Source organism: Macaca mulatta, chromosome 5 (assembly GCF_049350105.2).
Source record: "Macaca mulatta isolate MMU2019108-1 chromosome 5, T2T-MMU8v2.0, whole genome shotgun sequence".
Classification (NCBI taxonomy): Eukaryota; Metazoa; Chordata; class Mammalia; order Primates; family Cercopithecidae; genus Macaca; species Macaca mulatta.
Genome location: NC_133410.1, coordinates 18,607,405 through 18,629,020, shown reverse-complemented (window position 1 = coordinate 18,629,020; position 21,616 = coordinate 18,607,405). Strand labels below are relative to the sequence as shown.

The window sequence follows — 21,616 nt, the reverse complement described above, 5'->3', positions numbered from 1 at the left end:
ACGGAGGTATTAAATTCTTGGTTTTCTCACAGTTTTAGAGAAAAAGCACACAGTTTTCCATTGCCCTTTGACGGCTGACAAACTGAACCTCCAGGCCTTTTGTGTGTGTGAATCGAGGGGTATATTTCCTCTACCTGGCAGTTTTCATGACACCTGAACCCACATCTGCAGGTGGAGAATGATGTCTCACTCAGTCTCAGTGTCTATGCGACTTCCTGAACAGACAATCCCCCTGCTGGATGCATCAAATGACAGGACCCTGTGAAGATGTAGATATGCTAGTTGTCTCACCATTACCAAAAAGTCCATTGGGGTTTCTTTTGAAAAGGTTCCCGCTTCTCCATGTCTCAGTTGTAGAAGGGCAGGACTCTGAGGGTCCAGTTTTTGTTGGAATGTTGCTAATTCCAGGTACGGGTAGGTAGGTGTTTATATGGTAGGGACCACAAACAGGTAGTTGTCAGCCATTTCTGGTTCTGAGACAGATTTGCTTTGGGCAATAGAGTGTTGTGCTTTTTTTTTTTTTTTTTTTTTCCTAATTTGGATATTTTTAGATGGGGCAGATGCTTCATATTGCCACAGATGCTATATCTCCCTATTGTCTTAAACTTGAGTTTGGACCATTCTTACATGTGACTTTTGCTACTGAATACCACTACAGATGAGATATTCATCAAAGACGATTTCTCCAATAAGTGATCTACACATAGACATTCTCATTTGATCCAGGGAGACACAAACACTGGTGTGGTGAAAGAAGAAGCCCTGCTGGGAACAGAAAATATTAAAAAATGCACTCTGTAGGATGAATTACCACTGTGCCCTTAGCTAGGTGCTTTTTTGGTTTCTTTTTGTTTGTTTGTGTTTCTTTTTGTTTGTTTGTTTTTTGGCGTGTGTGAGTCAGTCCCATAAAATATAGAATACTAAATATCATGTTTTTAAGTCAAGCTCTTTTGTGCTTTAGTATGAGCTCTGTATCATATTAGTTGAGTTACTTCTCTTTTTTTTTGGTAGACTTCATTTTTTTTTTCAAAATTAATCACGATAATTCTTCTGGTCATCATATGCACACCCCGTTGAAATGCAACTGCACCATTCCTCCTCTCTTGACATGGCTCTATTTCTCTACTTCTCAAATCTGGGAATGGTCATCTGACTTGTTTGGTCAATTAGGAGTCAGAAATTTTAAAATGGAAAATTGTTAAATTAGAAAATTTAACCTAAGCAAATATTTGAAAAAATGCTCAATCATTGGGGCTTTTCCTCTCCTGCTGTCCATGACATGAAACTTGAGTCCATGATATGACTGAGCTCAAGCCAGTTTTTCAGACCAGTCTCATGGAGGAGAGTTGAGGATACATGAACAAAACCTACCATCGACTAGATTTACTAAGTGGGTAAAGTCATTGTAGATCATCTAGCACCAGATATGTTAGCCGACTGCAGATATCACCTGAACTAATCCAGACCAGAACAGCTACTCACTGGGACCTCAAAATGCTGAGACACAACAGATGCATATTGTTTTAAACCATTAAATTTTGGGGTAGTTTGTTATGCAGCGAAAGTTAAATGGCATATTTCTTAGCCTCAATTTCCTCAACTGCAAAATAGAGTTGATAATAACTACCTTGCAGTATTACTGTGGGGATTATAAATAACTTGTATAAGTGGCTGGCTCACATAAAGTTTCCAACAAATGAAAGCTGTATTATTCGTTAGTTATCAGTCTGAATGAGCTTCTAAGTCTCTTAATGTTAACACAGATTGAGTTCGAATTTTATGCTCCTGTTCTTTACAATTGATCTTGACTTCTGATACTTCCTAAATCTGATGACTCAGTTTTAGTGTTGCTCAAAATGACATTATGGCTGCACTTTAATAAATTCATCTCCATCATAGAAGCTTAGAGAAAAAGCCTCAAATCACAGCCCTGACATTTTGGAAGTAAAATTAACAAAAAATGACAGAATTAAGACAGCCATTCTCATCAAGTTAGAAGCTGAAATTCAACCTTGAGTTTTTGAAGCCCAATCAATTATTACAGTTGGAGAAATTCTTGGAGAGTGTCTATTTTATTTAAGCTACACATGTGTTTCACTGTGTGTATGGGTAGATGAATGTGCGTTGTCCTTATCCTCCAAGTTGTAAGAATGCACTGGTGAAGACACACTTATGCAAAAGTAGCTATCCTATGAAATAAACTTCATAGGGTGCCCTGATAGAGCATCCACATACATCAACACAAGGAAATGGGACTGCAGATTAAGATCAACGTAAAAGAGTTGGGAAAACACCAGGATAAAGTAGGATTGAGTAAATTTTCTCAAGTACATTAAGCAAAACTCTTTTAGTTTCATTTTCCAAAGATCTAAATCAAACAGCCTCAAAAACCACAACGTAAACATGAACCAGAATCAGTGTTTTACACTCTTAAAAATTAGTGAAGCTTTGCCTTCAAAGAATAGCTAGATTCACAGGCTCAAGGAAATTTTCAGGACACCCTGTCTCTCAGTTCTCCTATGTTTTTCACTTAGTTGGCCCTGTTTATTCTCAGGTAAAATGAACGCCAATAACACGCTTGACCCCAACTCCAAGTTTGTAACAAAGAAGTGGTTTGTTCTTAAAAATTCAAATACAAGTCCTAGGTCTGACACTCATTACCCAAAATTGGGCCATACATTCATTCATGAGCCAGTCACTAAAAATGAGAATAAGGTAAGCTCATCCATGCCTCAGAGTCAGAAAGTGGGAATCGAAAAAAGCTCTTACCAGAAGAGTGAGGATATTGGCCCTCGACTTCCAAAACAAATATTCACTTTGGCAGAGTAGGATTTTTACTTTGAGGCAGCGGCAGAGTGCTTGAGTTAAAGTCAAAAGACTAGGAAGGAACATTGTCTCTAATAGTTCAATTGATTGAAATTGACACTTCTAATTAGAAACGAACATATCCTTACCTTTTTTTTCTTTCTTAGTATCTAACCTCATTCAAGAAGCTGAGACAGCCATTTTTACGTGTTTGTTTGATTTTATTTCTGAGAGGAGAAAGCAAATTTAAAGGACCATTTTATGTGTTGTTAATCCCATGCATTATGTTTCAATAGTGCATTTTTTTTTCTCATTTCCCCGAACAAAGAAATGTCAATCCCTGGAGTCTTAGCAACTCAGTGGTTACACCTACTCAATTATGTATTTGGCTCAGTTGTAGAATAAAGTAATCAGATGAAGCCTGGTACAGACTGGCTTGAAGTAGAACAAATATGAGTGAACTCATCCAACAGCGTGCCTCAGGAAAAAAAAAAAAAAAAAAAAAATTACGGTTCATTGCTAACCCAGAAAGAGCCAGATTTTGAATGGTGTCACATGTAAACCACTAAGGTAAAGCAGAATTCAGAAGGTAAAAATGAAGCATGACTGCACGCAGGACCCAAGAATATAACAGAAAACAGAGATAGACAAGGTGTCAGAGAGGACCCAGAAATAGCAATCACTCAGGTGGCCCACACAGATACTGAGAGTCTAGGCAAGGCTCAGAGAATTAGCTAGAACTGAGGACAGAGGCTTTAAAATCAGGGCAGCTTTCAAAATAAGGGTGTTTGGGGCCTAAGCAAACTCATATTTTGTGATTGTTTAGTTGTTGCTTTTGTTTTTGTTTTGATTTTGGATCGGTCTACAAAGTGGGCGAAGGAAGGGCAGGTGAGCTGCATAGACAGAAGTGAACAACAAAGATGGAATATTGTGGAGATATTCTACTTCACACTCGCATTGACTTTCCTCCACATTGGACACACACTTACTCAATGTTCCTGGTTAATATCGACTAGTTTCTCAAACCCTGGCTTAGCTATCACCTTCTCCAAGAAAGCTCCCCTGGCTAACTCCATCTCCTTATGAGTCCCCATGTTATCCCATCATATTATTTACCAATTGTATTTTATTTGCCTATTCATTTTTCTGCTTTTCAAAGGCAGAGACCATGATTCAACCACCACTGTATCTTTGGGACCTAGAGTAGTGCTCAATCAGTGTTTTTGTTTTGTTTTGTTTCTAAATAAATCAACAAGCTTAAACTAAGTTCACCTCAACACATGTACCCCTGAACTTCAAATAAAATAAATTTTTAAAAAGTAATTCCAGAGGTATATCCACTTCTGTGACTATAAAAAGAATAAAAATAAAACCTATATTTAAATAAAAAATTATTTAATTAATTTAAATTTAATTAAAAAAATCTAGATTCTTGGAAATCCAGGCAAAAATTCCAAAAAAAGATGTTAATGTACACATTTATATTATTTATGGACAGATGTTCCCCCCATAATTAAATACACTTTTTTGTAGTTTGGCAGTTTTTCTCTATATAAGATATAAAATAAATTCCCTAAAATTATCTTACTCTTGTTTGGAAACAAAATTATGAGAAGTCAAACTTCTATGGCATTAAACGAATCACCTCACGTCATATATAAAATAAGAGGATCCATTCTTGGTTTATATTTTTACAAAAGTGCAGTATCTTCATGTTTGTTCTCAGGCTTAAGCGTGTAAACAAATATATATTTTTAAATATTCAGTATTATTTGACAAATTATTTCTAAGCTCACCTTTGACTTCCAAATTTGTCCTTATCCTCTTTCTTTCTATACTTCAGGGGTTCACACATGTTAACGTATGTAAGAAAATTTGGCTGTGGATATAAAATAAAGATTTCTGGGTCTTCATCTTAGTATTCCAAATCAGTTGATGGGAAGTGAACCCAGGAATCTGAAATTTTAAAATGTATGTTGTCTTTAATAGACCACAGCTTGAGTACCACTTGGTCTGTTTCCTTTATTCCCATATTCCTTATATTTTTCTCTTATTCCACTCCTGACTATCCTTCAGATCTACCAAACATCGTGAATACAATGGATGGGACTTAAGTAATGCCGAAGAAATACTAACTATAAAGGAGGAATGCATAATTAGAGAATGAATACATGTATGCACGAAGAAGAAAATGAACAAAGGAATAAATGAATAAATATGATTTTCAGGGAGTACTTATGGCTGTGTTTCTATCACTCCACATATTTAGGGACTGCCCAACCTCACCTCTAGGCCAGCTCTGGCACAGGCTTCCTGAGGAAAAACCCCAGCTGAGAGCACTCATTTAATAAGTCCAGAAGGGAAGAAGACACAATCAGGACACAGGTAAGAGAGGGGCCCACAGGAGATTGTTAGCAGAGGTTGATGTCCTACGGTATAATAGGCAAATTTGCCATTTGGAAGAAGCCCACGGGAGATAGCAGGTTCTTGGCTCATTCAGTTTAGTTTCCAGTTAAGAAAATTTCTGTCCATGCAGGAAATTATTTTGGAGGTTAAACTGGCTCAATTCAAATTATAAGGCTACTTGGGTGATTTCCTTGTTAACTGGAGTGGACTGAGATCATGGCTTGGAAACAGAACACAGGTGATAATAATGAGTATACAACTAAATTGGTCTTAAACAAAATTGGCATTGAAATAAAGAGAAATTAATATTGGAATTTTATAGATGTTAGAGCAGTTTTTAAAGTGGCAATAATAGGATTTTTGAACTTGGAAATGATGTTGCTTGTGAAGCTGTGCCTTGGGAGCGTTGGTGTGATGAGAGACCGTTGTGGGTTCCACCCTGGGCTGGCTTAGACTCAACTTCACTGGGTGCTAATGGCTGTGTTGGGGTGCCTAGTGGAGCATCCCCCAGGAGGATGACGAGCTTCCTTTCCCTCCTGCTGCCACTATAAGGTTCATCTTCAACCTGACTCTCTCTGATGGAGAAGGCTCTTGGTTTCAGTAAGAGGCCTTCATTTTGTCCACTAGCATTGAAGCTACCTGGTTTCTTTGTAGCTGGTTTCTAAGCTTTGCTTCCACCTTCCCCTTTTGACATGCCTTCTATCCACTCCCACTGCCCCTGCAGCAGCCTACACATGTACCCTCTCCCTTCAGGCAGACAAATCAAGGAGGTCCTTTTAACACAACTAAAGACTGGTCCAGTTTCATTCACCATCATTCAGCCTGGAAATTTCAGGGATAACTTTGGCTCCTTGTTTTGCCTTCTCTCATTTTCCAAGGCTTGCCTGTTAAAGTTGCTTCTTCTGTTTCACCCCATCTATTCCCATGTTAGTGCTGGCTGATATTAACCCATTCCTGAACAATAAGCTATTAGCTTCCTAGTTGGTGTGCATGACATCGACCTGCATGTATGTACTCCTCTCCTCAATGGCAGAATACATCAAAAAAGTTACTTTCACCAATGCTGTCATCAGTGATTGTCAAGTGGATTCTACTGTGCTCAAATAAGTTTACTTCAAACAATATTAACTGAGCATCTATTATATTCCAGGTCTTCTCCTGGGACACATGAGAGACGATGAAGATGGATTATGGAGCTAGAAGAAGACACAGACTCATAAAGAGATGATTAAAGTGTAATAAATAAATATAATGTCGGGGTAAACCCAGAGGTTGAGAAAAGGCTTCCAGAAGACTCATTGACATAGTCCGAAAGGATGAACAAGAGATGATGCAGTGAAGGGAGTGAGTACATGTGAGTAGTGGACTACCATGCGTACAAACACATGGAGAAGAGAACAGACAGAGTTCTGGAGGGAGTTTGAGACTGGACTAGACATTTTAATACTAGGAAGGAATGAGTAAGAGATACAACTATAGAAGGGTCAGATCATGCAGGATTTCGTCATTCAGGCTAAGGAGGATAATTTTAACATTATTTGAACTGGTCTCTTATCCAGTAGTTCTCAATATAGTCTCACACCCAGAGGATTAGCAGGCAAGGGGTGATATCCATTATTATTAAGATGACATGTAAAGCTGTAAGATAAATATTAGTTTTAGATGGAAAATAATTCACAATGTGATTTTTATGTTGCAATAAATAGATATATGTGATATATATTATACAATTTGGGTTTCTTTAAACCACAGAAATTAAAGAAATCTCAGGCTTTGAGTGGGTTAATTTTTATTAGAGTCTATTATCTCCTCTTTATTTATTCTCTTCTGCTTTTAAGTTACATATGAAGAGCTATTAGAACCAATGGTTCCAATGACAATGCTTTTCTACCCAAGTTACTCTACTTGGGGGAATAACCTAATGTATGTTCACAAGTATAAATGAGTTGTTTTTGACTCGGTAGTAAAGCAAGTTTTGTATGAGCAAATATGTGTATTTTTCTGGCATCAAGGCTTATTTATAGTCATTATATCACCAAATAGTCAATAATAAATAATTAAATAATAGGAAGATAAATCAACTGATAGATGATAGATAAAGTAGACAGATAAATAGATCATAGTTACATATAAAGGATGATAACTAAGAATAGATGAATGGATGGATAGATAGAAGATAGATATAGGAATAAAAGGGAAGTTCAAAATTATAATATCTACATCTGCTATTATTTCTTTTTTCTGTGACTTTGCATAACTCTGCTACCCTTGGAATTTCCCACTACAATTTCCTTTGGCCTAGGGAAGAGACAAATTGAATTCTTATATCTGTCCGGGTCGTTCAGAAAACAAGAAACAACTTATTTTCAATTCTTATTGTTTATGTGTCACAAATTTGGTTCTTCTCACAGACAGCCTTAATATGTTGTCATATTTTTATTCTTCTATAATGCATCATTTCACCCAAGTTGAAAGATCATTGAGAGCAGAAACATTATTTTATTATTGTACCCCAAACGTAGACTAGCATGGATCTTGTCAGAGGTCCTTAGATGCATATTTAATGTATAAATCATAGACTGTTTTGGTTCATTCCAACAATAAAAATTGAATGTAATGTGCTAGGTTATGGAGGTACAAATAGTTAGGACACAGTTCTAGATACTGAGGTGTTGACTGACTTCATCTAAGAACAGACTTTAAAAGATTTCAGAATTTTAATTTGACATTTGCACTGATTATATTCTCTATGAATTCTTATTAGAAGGGTCATGGTTGCTCTAAGAGTGAGGTGTAGTTGATGACAGCCATATCAGAGTGAAGCTATTTAAATTTAACAATGAATCACAGAGGAATTCAGAGACTTCAAACAGGAATAAATTAATATATTTCTCCCTAATGTCTTGAAATATACCTCTAAGTATGCAATATAATGAGTCCATTACTGTGATTACTTTTTTAGTATATTACCAATGCAGATCAGGTTGAATTATTAGACGATGACAAATAAATATAATAGACATTGGTGCTAGCTCATTAATAACTAACCTCTATATTTTAAACAATGCAGAAGCAGCATATCTTCTCTATTTTGTGTTACTATCATATATATTATAAAAATATATTTGAGTTTGTCTTTTATTGTAGAACATTTTAGGATGATTGAATTGGGTATTTTAATTTTGCAATTAAAATAATTTACAATTGTAGCAGATTTTTTTAACTTTAAAGTATACTCATATTCATTATTTAGTTATAAATTTAAAGGTACTTATACCTAGAAAAAAAAGGATATTTGATTAGTAGGATAAGGGTTATTTTGACTGACTGATGCCGAATTTAATAAATAAGCAAATGGCCGGGCACAGTGGCTCACGCCTGTAATCCCAGCACTTTGGGAGGCCGAGGTGGGAGGATCACCTGAGGTCAGGAGTTCAAGATCAGCCTGGGCAACACGGTGACACCCCGTCTCTACCAAAAATACAAAATTAGCCAGGTGTGGTGGCACATGCCTATAATCCCAGCTACTCGGGAGGCTGAGGCAGGAGAATCACTTGAACCTGGGAGGCGGAGGATGTAGTGAGCCGAGATCACACCATTGCACTCCAGCCTGGGCAACAAGAGTAAATCTCCGTCTCACCAAAAATAAATAAATAAATAAATAAATAAGCAAATGAAGTAGTTGAGAACCAGAATCATATACTATAAAAACACCAGCAAACTAGAAGAGAAAGTGCATCTGCGTGTCTTGGGAAAATACATTCATAGAATGCTAGACATGTTTAGCCTCCACAACTGCTAAATTCAAAGTGAACTATGTGACACCATCCTTTACTCCCTCCTCAACCAATTTTAACGAGACAAATGTTAAGTCTGGGTAGTTCATGAAGGATCTAGGGCAGATACACATTTTACAGCCACAGGCTCAGTAAGCACAACAAACTGATCAAAAGTTAGTGGAAACAGAAAGAACTGCAGATGATATCAATTTGGCCTCTGAGAAAGGGAAAAGCAATGGCTGACTTTGCTCATGATTTTTCCAAGTATATATCTCCCAAATATTTCCCCATGATGATGCCAGATACATACTTCTTCAGATTCCCTTATAGGTAAAGAGTGGATTTATGACCCAATAATTACCAATAAATTCAAAGAGGAAGTATGGAGGACTTCTGGGAATGGTTCCCTTCTGGTTAAAAAGAGATATAAGAGGAAAAAAATGCACTTTTTGGACGATGCTAAGTAAAGACATGGTGTTCAGGCCCTACAGCAGCCTTGTAACCAGGAGGTGATAAACCAAAGGACCACGGCCAGACACTGAAGATAGTAGACTGAAACAGGAAAAAAGACTTGGTCTCGGGTGACTGTGTTAAGTTTTGAATTAACATATATACAACTGAAGTATCATTAAATTTGTTGGTATGTTAGATTAAAAAATTCTTATTTATTCTAGCCATAGTACTTGGGCATATAATTTGTGTGGTTATAAGCATCTTAATTCATAAATGATTTCATTTTCTGACCTTTAAATCCTCAATTGAATCAATTCCCCACAAAGCCCAGCTAAATCTAAAATAATTTTGTCTTGTGTTTGTCTTCTTTATTTTCACTAAACAGGCCTTTTTTTCTACTTCACCTGTGTTTCTATTTCTCGCAAGCAGCAATGACCAATGATCTTGATACAGGCTTTTCGTGATATATTTATGAAGTTAAGGGCTTCGACTAAAATCACAACAGAATTCAATTGTGATACAATGGTACCCAGAATATAGGTTAGTCACGTGGGCTTTTTCAGTTATGTGCCATGTGCTATTTCAAAAATGGCTGGAAAACAGAAATTTTATTCATTGATTAACCATTTAGTACTATATAAGAAGTACTGAGAGGCATTTTAAGAATAACTTCAATGCACTTGATATCATTTAACCTACCGTAAAATTGCAGCATAATGCCCAGTGAAAAAGAGTTCAATTGTTCAGAGAATGAGATCGGAATGGAACTTGAATATATTTAATAACTATGTTAACATTTTTTCAGGGAAGTTATCTAATACTTATCCATTTAAATGAATTTAAATGGAAGCTTCTCTCCCTAAAGACTCTCTATTATGAAGTTACAATCTCCAGATTGCCAACTCCATTGTCCAAAGAACAGAGAGTGCTTGGAAATACCTGCCAGACAAACAAGTTCTCACAAGCCTGGGGAGATATTAAGCACTTCTGCGTGTAGCTGCTTCCAAAGATGCCTTTGCATCTCCCGCTTCACTGCTGCTGTGAAGTCGACAATCCTGGAAATGCATTGAGTTTTGAAGCAGGGAGTTTTCAGAGTGACAGGCTTAAAAAATACAATTCACCTTTTGCCCTTCCACTCCCAGCTGCAGAATATTAGGCCTCCTTAGAACTCAGTTTTATAACTCTGAATACGCAGTGATACTTTTAATAAATAGGCTAAGCTCTCCTGGGCCACAGGCTTCCAATTATAGTTTCTAGTCCAAATCCCCCTTTTAAATGCAGATGATTAAATGAGGGTATTTATGATTTAGAAAACAAGAAAAAAAAAAAAGACATGTTAATATCTCCTAGCTAAATACTATAATCTCAATTTTCTTAATATTCAGTGAAATAATTAATAGCAGATTTGAATTGGCTCCAAAATGTTCTCTTACATAAACTGTTGCTAACAAATAACAAAGACACAATCAAGTGGCATAAAATTTATGGGAGGGGAAATCTGTCCTGATTGTATATCAATTTCATACGTAGAATGAGCTGGACAGCTCTGTGTTACATAAACTGTAGGACAAGCGAGCTCTCTTTCTGCCTCTGATACGAAGCAGTTTTATGTGCGGCATTTGTCATTGAAACTCTCTGTCTCCTTGTGTATTAATTTAGAGTGTTAGACTTTATAATATTTAATAACTCTTGAATTCTATATTTCTATTTCCCAATAAAATACAATTCAGCTATTTTAAGGGCAGAAAATTTGGACCCAGAATACTTACATTTGAAACTGAGCTCCAAATTTCTTGGCAATAGATCCTTGGATACAAAGTTAACTGTGTAGGATCTCCATCTGTAAAATGGAAATGATAATACCAATATCACAATTATATTCAAAAGATGCAAGGACATCACTTATGGAATATTTACTAAATTACAAATTTAAAACACATTTTAGATCTCAAATATATCCCAATTCTTGAGTAAGCATTGCAATAGATTGTACCTATTTTGAGGATAATGTGTATTGGTGTTTCTGTCAGTTATAAGAGACCCAAAGTCAATCTTAACATAAACAGAAGTCGTAAGCACAACACATAGGCAAGTAAATGACCACCCACATGATTTGATTTCATATTCCTTTGAATATATAAATTTTCCCCTCCAAATCAATTTTTTTTCTTTCCCTGGAGGTAAAAGAAGGCCCTCCTGTCTCTATGCAATTAAAGCTTCTTATGAATAAGTCATTGTAGCGGTCATCATAAAACGGATTTCTGGTTATAGGTATGAGATCCCCATGAACCTTAAAAAGAACTTACCTTAATCTTTCCTGTGTCAGGGAGTACTTAGTAGGGTGCCTGGTTATGGGTTGGCATTAAGACAGTTTTGATGAGTGGATAAATGAACGAATGCATGAATTTCTCATTAGAATATCTTTTCCCTTTAACTAAAGTTTGTAGAGGTCTGATTTAAGTTTCTAGTAATCGTTTCATGATAGTGCAAATGAATTTCAGATAATTTCTTGGGTTCATGTGAGGAAAGAGTACTGAGAATTAAGTAGTGATTTGGAGAAAGAAACTAACATAGGGAGAATGAGGTCCCCAGAAACACTGTCTAGCTCCCTTTACTCCCACCCATTTTGTCTGCATAAAGGAACTCTGGATTCTTTCAACTAGGATCACAAAGGTTTTCACTGAGTAAGGAGTGGCAGCTCCCATATAGGAGGCTCCTGCTATGTGCTGAGAACTGTCCTAAGGATTTTGCGTGACTTACCTAAGTTATTCCTCACAACAACCCTAAAAGGAGCAACCCCTAAAATTTTGTTTTTCAGAGGAGGAAAACTGGGGCACCGAGTTTTCCAGAGGTCACTCCTCTGTTTAATTGGCAGGATCAGGATTTGAGAGAATCAAGTGCTCCTAACCACAAACTTTCCCTTTGGAACCCAGAAAAAGCCTCTGAACATTGCCCACTGCTCTATGCTCAGTGTTTGGATGGTGATGCCAAGAAATGTAACAGGAGCTTGCACAGGAACTCTTCTGCATAGCTCTGCTCTAAAGTTCAGACTGAGGGCAGATTGCAGCAGGTTGGAGATGGGTCTTGTAAAGAATGTTTGTGTGTCCCACATGTTTGGCATAGTAGACACCCTCTGTTCGCCTCAAACTTGGCTGAAAAGACAGAATGCCCTGGCTTCAGATAACTCCAAATCTGCACGTATTGTTGATATTGATGTTCTTTCGTCTGGATGGGAATGACAGGCATCTTTTGTCCAGATCTGGCAGACATACCAGAGCAGAGCTGACTCTCTCTGAATGCAGTGTAACCGCCAACAACACAGACACTCCTAAGCCCCCTAAGTAATACAAATGCCCTTCTTTCCTTTGTCTCCACAAATTATTCATAAAAAATTGAATAAATTGAAATGCTATGTAATTTATGAAGCAGCTGAACTCCAAATAGCTCTGAATCCTCCCTTGCCACATGAAGAAAGGGAGGGGAATATAAATCAGCTGGGATAAGAGGCAAGAAAAGAATGCCAAAGTTGGGGTTCCCAAGGGCCCTAACAACCAAGGCAGTTCAGAACTGCAAAAGGTAGGAGCTAGTCCAAGATAAAGTTGATCAGGGGAAGTTGAGCATCAAATGCCAGACATAATAAGTGTACCCTGAGTTCAAAGAGGAATAAGAAGAAAAGAATATTAAATATAAGCATCGCATATCACATGTTTTCTGTATAACATGTTCTGTCCTCAGCATTTTTAGTGAATTACTTCATTTAATGGAGGTAGACATTGTCATCCTCAGTCAAAGATGAGGCAGTGCTTGCTATGAAGTGTTAGGGATCTCCACTAAAGCAAAGCAGAGAGTTGCCTACTGGAAGGCTCAAACCAAGTCACAGAACATTGCTACCTGTAATACAAGGTATGGGCCCCGGAGTTTATGGACAGGTTGATGTGAGATTAACCTGAGGGCGGGTCCTACATATGTGAAAAGTGCCAAAAAAAATGCCAAGAATAACTCTCCTCAAGGATGAGAACTATCAGTTAGTGGATTTTTTAAACTGGATTTGGGGTTGAAGCAGAAAACAAACAAAAAAAGATTATGGTAATTAAATGTAACAATTATATCAAATCATTTCAATACAAGGTACAGAATGTGGCAACACATGAATGCTAGACATTTGTAAACTGAAGAGCAGCTTTTGTATTTTCCTTTTTTTTTTTTTTTTTTTTTTTGAGACAGTGTCTCTGTTGCCCAGGCTGGAGTGCTGTGGTACTACATCGGCTCACTACAACCTCTGCCTCCCAGCTTCAAGCGATTCTCCTGCCTCAACCTCCCAAGTAGCTGGGATTACAGGTGCATGCCACCATGCCCAGCTAATTTTTGTACTATTAGTAGAGACGGGATTTTGCCATGTTGACCAGGCGGCTGGTCTCGAACTCCTGACCTCAAGTGATCTGCCCGTCTCGGCCTCCAAAAGTGCTGGGATTAAAGGCATGAGCCACCGTGACTGGCAATGTATTTTGCATTTTTGAAGTAGATACCATTTTCTCCCAAAATGCTTTTTGTCATGAGATTGTCAGATCTGAGAGATGGCTTATCTTTTAGTTATTTTTAGTTATTTTCCTGTGTATAAGGAAATACAGTAAATGAGACATGCAGTTCTTTACGGGAAAACATGTAAATCTTGTTCACTTTCCTTATAAAAATAATTTCCATATTTTACATATTGTATTTTGTGTATGTTTATATATATTTAGACTCTGTGCCAATTGTTGGGTGGTAGGCAGAATAATGGCCTGAAAAGATGTACAAATCCTGTTGCTAAGAGTCTGATAATATGTTGTATTACAAGGCAAAGGACAATTAAAGTGGCTCATCAGCTGGATTATTTGAGTGTGCTCAATTACCAGGTCCTCAAAAGTGATAAAGAGAAGCGGAGGAGAAGAATCAGAGAAAAAGATGTGATGGTCAAAGTAAATCAGATGAAGGTAACGTGAGACTTCAATTATTAATTCTGGCTTTCAAGATGAAGGAAGGTAGACTATCAGCCAAGCCTGCCTCGAAAAAGTTAGAAAATACAAAGAAATAGATTCTCCCCTAGAATGCCCAGAAAAGAATGTAGCCCTCATGACACCTTGATGTGACCCCAGTGAGTCCTGGATCAGACTTCTGACCCACAAAACTTTGGGATGAGAAATTTGTGTTGTTTTGTACTGCTAAATTTGTGGTAATTTGCTACAGCAACAATAGAAAACTAATCAAGGTGAAATGTTATCTAAATATATTGCTTCTTTTATTTTTCTTCATAAAATATCATGATCTGGCATTTAAAATTTGGAGGTATTATGCTCATCTCTGATTATCTTCAGAGGGAACATCCGTCTAAAGGAGTCCTGTAGAACTGTCCTCTGGCTTTTTCTTTTTGGTTGACAAGTAACAATTCTACATATTTATGGGAGACAGGGTGATATTTCAATCTGTGCATACAATGTATAATAATCAAATCACAGTAACTAGCATATGTTTCACCTCAAACCTTTATCATTTCTTGGTTGTGGTGAACATTCAAAATCCTTTCCTCCAGCTTTTTGAAAGTATACAATAAATTAGAGCTAGCCATATTCATGCTACAGTGCTGCAAAACACCAAAACTCATTCTATCTAGCTATAATTTTTTATCCCTTAATCAACCTCTCTCTATCTTCCTTTCCCTCCTACACTTATCAGCCTCTAATAGCTACAATTGTACTTTCTATTTCTATGAGCTTAAAAAAAATTATTTTGGCTCCTACATGAGTAAGAACATATGGTATTTGTCTTTCTGTACGTGACTTATTTCACTTAACATATTGTCCTCTAGGCTTATCCATGTTGCACAAATAACAGGATTTTATTATTTTTTATGGTAGAATTGTATTCCACTGTGCATCTATACCACATTTTCTTTATCCGCTCATCTGTGGATGGACACTTAGGTTCATTCCATATCTTAGGTATTGTGAATAGTGCTGCAATAAACATGAAGCTATAGAGATTCTTTTTATTTCTTTATATCATTATTATTATTTTTTGAGATGGAGTCTCGCTCTGTTGCCCAGGCTGGAGTGCAGTGGCACAATCTCACTCACTCACTGCAAACTTCACCTCCGAGGTTCAAGCAATTCTTCTGTCTCAGCCTCCCAAGTAGCTCGGACTATAGGCGCATGCCACCTTGCCCAGCTAAGTTTTGTATTTTTAGTGCAGATGGGGTTTCACCACATTGATCAGGTTGGTCTCAAACTCCTGACCCCAGGTGATCCACCCGCTTCAGCCTCCCAAGGTGCTGAGATTACAGGCGTGAGCCACTATGCTTGGCCAGTATTTCTTTTATACACTGATTTCCTTTCCTCTGGATAAATATCCACTGTGGGATTGCTGGAATGCATGGTTGTTCTATTTTTAGTTTTTTTGAGAGGCCTCCATACTGTTTTTCATAATGGCTGCAATAATTTATATTCTCACAGTGTATTAAGGGTCTTCTTTTTCTGCATCTTAACCAACATTTTCTTCGTCTTTTAGATAATAGCCATTCTAACTATGATGAGATGATATGTCATTATGGTTTTGATTTGCATTCATCTGATTATTAGTGTTGAGTATTTTTTCATGTATGTTGGTCATTTGTATGTCCTTTTTGAGAATTCCTTTTGCCTACTTTTTAATGGAATTGCTTGTTGTCGTTTTCTTTTGCTGTTGAGATTTTGAGTTTATTGTATATTCTGGATAGTGGTCCCTGGTTGCATGAATAATTTTCATATATTTTCTGTCATTCAATAGGTTGTCTCTTCATTTTGTTAATTGTTTCCTCTGCTGTAGAGAAAGTTTTCAGTATAACATAGTTCCATTTATCTCTCAGTCTCTCTTTTTCTTTTTGCCTATGCCTTTGATGTCTTCACCATAAAGTCTTTGCCTAGGCTAATATCCTAAAATGTTTTCCCAGTTTTCTTCTAATAGTTTCATAATTTGGGGTCTTACATTCATGTCTTTAATCCATTTTGGGTTAATTTTTTTATATAGCAAAAGGCAGGAGAGTCCAGTCTCATTCTTGTGCATGTGGATATTCAGTTTTCGCAGCACCATTTAATGCACGTTCTTCGCATCTTTTCAAAAATCAGCTGGCTCTAAATGCGTGGCTTTTTTCTAGATTCTCTATTGTGTTTCATTAGTCTATTGTCCGGTTTTATATGAATACCATGCTCTTTTGATGACTATGGCTTTTTTTTTTTTTTTTTTTTTTTTTTTTTTTTTTTTTTTTGAGACGGAGTCTCGCTCTGTCGCCAAGGCTGGAGTGCAGTGGCCGGATCTCAGCTCGCTGCAAGCTCCGCCTCCCGGGTTCACGCCATTCTCCTGCCTCAGCCTCCCGAGTAGCTGGGACTACAGGCGCCCGCCACCTGGCCCGGCTAGTTTTTTGTGTTTTTTTTAGTAGAGTTTTCACCGTGTTAGCCAGGATGGTCTCGATCTCCTGACCTCGTGATCCGCCCGTCTCGGCCTCCCAAAGTGCTGGGATTACAGGCTTGAGCCACCGTGCCCGGCTACTATGGCTTTTTAATATATTTTGAATTCAGGTAGTGGGATGCCTCTGGCTTTGTTCTTTTTGATCAGTATTGCTTTAGCTATTCAAGTTCTTTTGTAGTTCCATATAAATTTTAGAACTATTTCTTTTTTTTATTTCCATGAAAAACATAATTGGTAGTTTGACAGGAATTGCATTGAATTTTAGATTGCTTTGGGTGGTATGGTCATTTTAACAATATTAATTCTTCCACTGAATGTAGTGTGTCTTTCCATTTGTTTGTGATCTCTTCAATTTCTTTCATCAGTGTTTTGTAGTTTATTTTATAGTGTTATTTTGTATCCTTGATTAAATTTATTTTTACCTATGTTAGACTTTTTTTGTAGCTGTTGTAAATGGGATTATTTTCTTTATTCCTTGCTCAGTTAGTCCATTCTTGGTGAATAGAAACACTATGAAATTTTTAAGTTGATTTTTTATCCCACAATTTTGCTGATGCAAGATACAATTATATATAAATTCTAAGAGTTTTGTAGTGCAAACTTTAGGTTTTTCTATCTGTAAGCTCATATTTGCAAAGAAGGACAATTTGACTTTTTCTTTTCCAATGTGGATGACTTTTTTTTTTCTCTTGCTTAATTGCTCTGGCTAGAACTTCCAGTGTATGCTGAATGCAAATGCTCAAAGTGGGCATCCTTGTCTTGTTCCAGTTCTTAGAGGAAAGGCTTTCAGATTTCCTGCATTCAGTGTGATGTTAGGTGTGGGTTTGTTATATATGGCATTTATTATATTGAGTAGTGGTTTTTTCTATGCCTAATTCTTGAACACTTTTATCTTGAAATGATACTGACTTTTTCATATGCTTTTTCTGTGTCTATTGAGATTATATGGTATTTGTTTTTTATTCTATTGATGTATTTATTTATGTATGTTAAATCATCCTTGCATTTCTGGGATAAATTCCATGTGATTGTGTTAGATTATCCTACCCTTGTAGTCTCTCGATAATTTTTCATTTACTGACTACCACCCCCTACTCCCTGCTCCTTGGCTATAAATTCCGACTTGTCCTTGTTGTATTCAGAATTGAGCTTCCTTTTATACTGATGTCTCTGTTCTCTGTTTACAAGAGGTACTAAATAAAATATAACTTTACTGCTTTATTTATTTACTTATTGTATTTTTCAGCTTTATTGAGGTATAATTGACATATAAAATTTTACATATTCAAGGTATAAAATGTGGTGTTCTCATATACATATAATTGTGAAATGATTACTACAATCAAGATAAATATAAGTGGATTAAATCTTTCAATCAAAAGACATAAAGTGACTGAATGGATAAAACAAGACCCAATTATATGCTGCTTCAAGAGACCCACCTCAGCTTGAAGAACATACATAGACTGAAAGCAAAGGGATAAAAAAAAATCCATGCAAATGGAAACTAAAAGAAAGCTAGGGTAGCTACACTTATATCAGACAAAATATACTTGAAGTCTAAGACTATAGAAAGAGACAAAGAAACTCCTTATATAATGATAAAGGGGCCAATTCATCAGGATATATAACAATTGTAAGTATATATGCACCCAACATTGGAGCACCTCAGTATATAAAGCAAATATTAAAAGATCTGAAAGAATAGATAGACAGGAATACAATTATAGTAGTGGCCTTTAATACCTTACTTTCAACAATAGATAGATCATCCAAACAGAAAATCAATAAGGAAACATTGGACTTGAACCCTACATTAGACCAAATGGACCTAAGAGACAAAGGCAGAGTATTTCATCTAACAGCCACAGAACACGTATTATTGTATTTACTGCCGTTAGCTAGCATCTGGCTCTGGTTCCCTTTGACAATCTCCAGCAATATATAACATATTCACGATATAATGTAGGTAATATATCACAGTCTTTGACTATATCTTCATAACATCAAAGAAATAAATTGAAAGTGAAACACTAATTCAATCATATGTTTACTTTTTGTCTTGTGTCCCCAACTACTTTTTTTCAAATTTATGTTTTAAATTGATATATGTATTTGTCATGTACAACATAATTTCTGATGCATATGTATAAATGAATGATAAAATCTAGCTAGCTAACAAATGCATCAACTCATATTATTTTTTGTGGAAAGAGCACTCAATATGTACTATCTTGGCATTGAGTCTTTTTTTAATCAAAGTGTATTGTCAAGTCTTTTTAAATTTATTTGTAAAAAAATGGCCAGACATTTTAGCATGCTGTGGGCCATGCAACTATATTGTTTAGCTACTGTTTTTTTTTTCCACATGTGCAACAATGAATAAAATTTTAATGTTTAAATAACAATTTCAATTCTCATTATGAGTAACTTACTTAATTTAAAGGGAATGTGGTGTTTTCACCAATTAATACTCTTTTTATGTGTGTGTGTGTGGTGAGGGAGGGAGTCTCGCTCTGTCTCCAGGAGGATGAAGTGCAATGTCATGATCTCAACTCACTGCAACCTCACTCTCCCAGGTTCAAGTGATTCTCCTGCCTCAGTCTGCTGAGTACCCGGGATTACAGGTGCATGCCACCACACCTGGCTAATTTCTTTGCATTTTTAGTAGAAATGAGGTTTCATCATGTTAGCCAGGCTGGTCTTGAACTCCTGACCTTAGGTGATCTGCCCACCTCAGTCTCCGAAACTGCTGGGATTACAGGCGTGAGCCACCGTGCCTGCCCCAATTAATACTTTTCTATGGAACTCTAGAGCTTAGACAAAAACCTAAAAATTCATTCAAGCCAATATTCCATCTTGTCTCCAGAAAGGACAAGTATAGCCATCTGGGCCAAGAGTTGGTGGTACTTTTTTTTTTTTTTTTTTTTTTTTTTGTGAGTCTCACTCTGTCATCTAGGCAGTGGCGATCTCGGTTCACTGCAACCTCCACCTCCCAGGTTCAAGTGATTCTCCTGCCTCAGCCTCCTAAGTAGCTAGGATTACAGGCTATTTTTTTTTTGTATTTTTAGTAGAGACAGGGTTTTACCATGTTAGCCAGGATAGTCTCGATCTCCTGACCTTGTGATCCACCCACCTTGGCCTCCTAAAGTGCTGGGATTATAGGCGTGAGCCACGACACCTGACCGGGCGGTAATTTTTAAGAGTCTGGAGGGTGACTATTGCCCATATTGTTATCCTATACATTTATTACATGCCTTCAACATGAACAGCTTATAACTTTCAATGTATTTAGCCAGAGAAATAGGACATAACTAAATGTCTAAATGAAATGGCTCATATCTAAGACAATTGCTCCATTTATCATGACATTAGTACACTTGGGTTTTTAAGTTCAAAAATTAATCATATATTTAAAAATTCTAGAATTATTAGTATATAACTAAAAATTGACAATAACACTATCAAAATTGTAGTTATTGAGTTATTTGAGTCAGGCACTTTTCTCTTTCACTTAATAATGACTTAACAAATGGCATTTGTTCCAGGCACTTCTAACCATACAAAATGGAATAATGTAGGTTTCAAATTTGAGGAATACAAATGCAGTTGAGTAAGTAATGAACTCTACTTATATAATGAGCTGCAATATGTGGTAGAATTGTAACGCAAGTATATTATATCTCAAGGCACTTCATAAAATGACTACTCACTATTAGACTGGACATTTAAAAGGCTTTATAGTAGAGGTGGCAAGTAAGTTAATCCTTGAAAGGTGAGTAATATTTGATGGGCAGGATAAGGAGTATGGCTTATTTAGTGGAGCAAAGAGCATGAGTAAAGTAGACACAGGACAGAGTGTATTTTTGAGGTTCAATGAATAGTTCAATTTAGCATAAATGTAGAGCATGGGTGTGAGAAAATTTTAAGATAGTACTAGAAAATGCTTTATGTCCAGAGATTAGAAGATCATTTAGAGATCGGTGGAAGTGATTCTAATTATTTGTGCTCCCCTGAGTTAAAGTACTAGTGTTAATTAGGACAGTTGGGAGAATGGACAGCCTATAGAAAAGGAGCTATTATAAAGTTGCTGGAATAATCCATAGAAGAGGTAATAATTGTCTGAACTGGATTGAGGCAGAAGGGATAAAGGGGCAGCACATATTCCAGAGATATGGCAGCATTCCCAGAACTTGTGTCTCTGTCACTCGGGTAGACTAAGAGAACAGGAGGAGCTATTGATAACTCCCAGGGTTCAATCTTTTATAACAGATCTTTTCTGACATTATTGGAAATAGAGATTCGTCAGAGTAGCTATTCTGGGTGTTAAAAAAACAAGAATGAACTTGATTTGGGGATATGTTGCTTAAGGACGCCCTCGGGACATTTAGGCAGGGATGATCAGCAACCATTAGAAATAGAGGATGACTTCTTGGCAGAGAAGCTGATGGGAACCTGTCGATATGGAAGATGTCAAATAACACACTGGAATGCAATTTCAGAGGGAGAGAATTTAGAGAAGATAAGGGAAGTGAGTTCAAATAGAAGCTAAGGGGAGACTTACAGTGAGGTATCAACAATAAAGATTCAAAGAGAAGTGAGTTTACAAAGGAAAGAAAGGGTTCCAGTGAGGAATATTGGAGTGAGGTCAAATGATGAGATGTCTAAGATTGTAACTATATTTTATCTCTACA

General features: G+C 36.7%; 1 long non-coding RNA gene across 1 annotated transcript in view; it reads right to left on the bottom strand.

Moving 5' to 3' along the window:
* LOC144340898 (uncharacterized) overlaps positions 1-21,616 on the bottom strand; it is a 445,262-nt gene that overhangs the window by 355,140 nt on the left and 68,506 nt on the right. The window contains exon 2 of the long non-coding RNA XR_013417442.1: positions 11,213-11,283. This is a non-coding gene — a long non-coding RNA (uncharacterized LOC144340898). The remainder of the gene's footprint in view (positions 1-11,212; positions 11,284-21,616) is intronic.